Here is a 3,317-nt window from a genome sequence, read left to right as displayed (position 1 = left end):
ACACAGGGACTGACTGTCAGTCTATGATATAGAGTGGTGAGGGTAGAGAGATAGGACACAGGGACTGACTGTCAGTCTATGATATAGAGTGGTGAGGGTAGAGAGATAGGACAAAGGGACAGACTGTCAGTCTATGATATAGAATGGTGAGGGAAGAGAGATAGAACACAGGGACTGACTGTCAGTCTATGATATAGAGTGGTGAGGATAGAGAGATAGGACACAGGGACTGACTGTCAGTCTATGATTTGGAGTAGTGAGGGTAGAGAGATCAGACACAGGGACTGACTGTCAGTCTATGATTTAGAGTAGGGAGGGTAGAGAGATCAGACACAGGGACTGACTGTCAGTCTATGATTTAGAGTAGGGAGGGTAGAGAGATCAGACACAGGGACTGACTGTCAGTCTATGATTTAGACTAGTGATGGTAGAGAGATATGACACAGGGACTGGCTGGTCTATGATATAGAGTGGTGAGGGTAGAGAGATAGGACACAGGGACTGACTGTCAGTCTGTGATATAGAGTGGTGTGGGTAGAGAGATAGGACACAGGGACTGACAATCAGTCTATGATATAGAGTGTTGATGATAGAGAGATAGGACACAGGGACTGACTGTCAGTCTATGATTTAGACTAGTGATGGTAGAGAGATATGACACAGGGACTGGCTGGTCTATGATAGGACACAGGGACTGACTGTCAGTCTATGATATAGAGTGGTGAGGGTAGATAAATAGGACACAGGGACTGACTGTCAGTCTATGATTTAGACTAGTGATGGTAGAGAGATATGACACAGACACTGGCTGTCAGTCTACGATATAGAGTGGTGAGGGTAAAGAGATAGGACACAGGGACTGACTGTCAGTCTATGATATAGGGTGGTAAGGGTAGAGAGATAAGACACAGGGACTGGCTGTCAGTCTATGATATAGAGTGGTGAGGGTAGAGAGATAGGACACAGGGACTGACAGTCAGTCTATGATATAGAGTGGTGAGGATAGAGAGATATGACACAGGGACTGACTGTCAGTCTATGATATAAAGTGGTGAGGGTAGAGATATAGGACACAGGGACTGACTGTCAGTCTATGATATAAGGCGGTGAGGGTAGAGATATAGGACACAGGGACTGACTGTCAGTCTATAATATAGAGTGGTGAGGGTAGAGAGATAGGACACCGGGACTGACTGTCAGTCTATGATATAGAGTGGTGAGGTAGAGAGATAGGACACAGGGACTGACTGTCAGTCTATGATAAAGAGTGGTGAGGTAAAGAGATAGGACACAGGGACTGACTGTCAGTCTATTATATAGAGTGGTGAGGGTAGAGAGATAGGACACAGGGACTGACTGTCAGTCTATGATTTAGAGTGTGAGGATAGAGTGATAGGACACAGGGTCAGTCTATGCTATAAACTGGTAAGGGTAGAGAGATAGGACACAGGGTCAGTCTATGCTATAAACTGGTGAGGGTAGAGATATAGGACACAGGGTCAGTCTATGCTATAAACTGATGAGGGTAGAGTAAGACAAAAACGAGAAAGGAGCTGTCTAATTTTCTTCTATAAACTAATGAGCTCTTTTAGACGCTATAATATACGGGAAATATTGGAGACAAACTTCTCAAGAAAGATTGTAATTGGTAAAAGTGAACGACATTGATTGGCCGACATTAAATGAAGAGACGGGTTTGAACTATATATAGTTAGACGAAGGCGCTATGATTATAACATGTCATTTTATTTGCAGACTAGCCGGAGGATAATGCCGCTGTCACGTTATACATGATCTTTGAAATCTTCATTACCATGACAACGTCTTCATATCTAACCGGATGTTGTACCTGCGCGGCGGTTGTTTGTTGTTGCTTCATCGGGAGTTGTGCTGTCATCTGCTGACATAAACAATCGATAAAGATGAATGGTAATTATATTAAATCATTCTCGTTGCAATATTTTTGCACTCACTGCCTTTTTTTCACAAAGAAATCCTCAACTAAAACGGAGCAAAACATGAGACCTTCTTTAGCCCAAATATACAGTAAGCCTTTTAATATACCATACCCCATACAGTATAAAACCTCATATAAAGATCCCTCAATAATACAGTATAAAACTTAATATAAAGACCTCAATAATACAGTATAACACTTAATATAAAATCCCTAAATTATACAGTATAACACTTAATATAAAATCCCTCAATAATACAGTTTACAGTATAACACTTAATATAAAAGTCCCTCAATAATACAGTACAACACTTAATATGTAGTCCCTCAATAATACAGTATAACATTAAATATAAAGTCCCTCAATAATACAGTATAACACTTAATATAAAATCCCTCAATAATACAGTATAACACTTAATATAAAAGCCCTCAATAATACAGTATAACACTTAATATGAAGTCCCTCAATAATACAGTATAACATTAAATATAAAGTCCCTCAATAATACAGTATAACACTTAATATAAAAACCCTCAATAATACAGTATAACACTTCATATAAAAGTCCCTCAATAATACAGTACAACACTTAATATGAAGTCCCACAATAATACAGTATAACATTCAATATAAAGTCCCTCAATAATACAGTATAACACTTAATATAAAAACCCTCAATAATACAGTATAACACTTAAAATAAAGTCCTCAATAATACAGTATAACACTTAATAAAAACTCCCTCAATAATAAAGTATAACACTTAATATGAAGTCCCTCAATAATACAGAATAACATTAAATATAAAGTCCCTCAATAATACGGTATAACACTTAAAATAAAGTCCTCAATAATACAGTATAACACTTAATATAAAATCCCTCAATAGTACAGTCTAACATTAAATATAAAGTCCCTCAATAATACAGTATAACACTTGATATAAAACCCCTCAATAATACAATATAACACTTAAAATAAAGTCCCTCAATAATAAAGTATAACACTTAATATAAAGTCTCTCAATAAAACAGTATACAGTATAACACTTAATATAAAAACCCTCAATAATACAATATAATACTTAACATAAAGTTTCTCAATAATACAGTATAACACTTAATATAAAGTCTCTCAATAAAACAGTATACAGTATAACACTTAATATAAAGTTTCTCAATAATACAGTATAACACTTAATATAAAGTCTCTCAATCAAACAGTAAAACACTTAATATAAAAACCCTAAATAATACAATATAATACTTAACATAAAGTTTATCAATAATACAGTATAACACTTAATATAAAGTCCCTCAATAATACAATATAACACTTAATATAAAGTCTCTCAAA

The 3,317-nt window shown here is 36.0% G+C and overlaps 1 long non-coding RNA gene across 1 annotated transcript in view; it reads left to right on the top strand.

Annotated features, from left to right (window-relative positions):
- Positions 1 to 1,913, top strand: part of LOC110458438 — a 33,571-nt gene extending 31,658 nt beyond the window's left edge. Inside the window, exon 3 of the long non-coding RNA XR_002463794.1 lies at positions 1,756 to 1,913. This is a non-coding gene — a long non-coding RNA (uncharacterized LOC110458438). The remainder of the gene's footprint in view (positions 1 to 1,755) is intronic.
- The last annotated feature ends 1,404 nt before the right edge of the window (positions 1,914 to 3,317 follow it).

This window comes from Mizuhopecten yessoensis, unplaced genomic scaffold (assembly GCF_002113885.1).
Source record: "Mizuhopecten yessoensis strain PY_sf001 unplaced genomic scaffold, ASM211388v2 scaffold9589, whole genome shotgun sequence".
NCBI lineage: Eukaryota > Metazoa > Mollusca > Bivalvia > Pectinida > Pectinidae > Mizuhopecten > Mizuhopecten yessoensis.
This window is presented reverse-complemented; position numbering and strand designations above follow the sequence as displayed.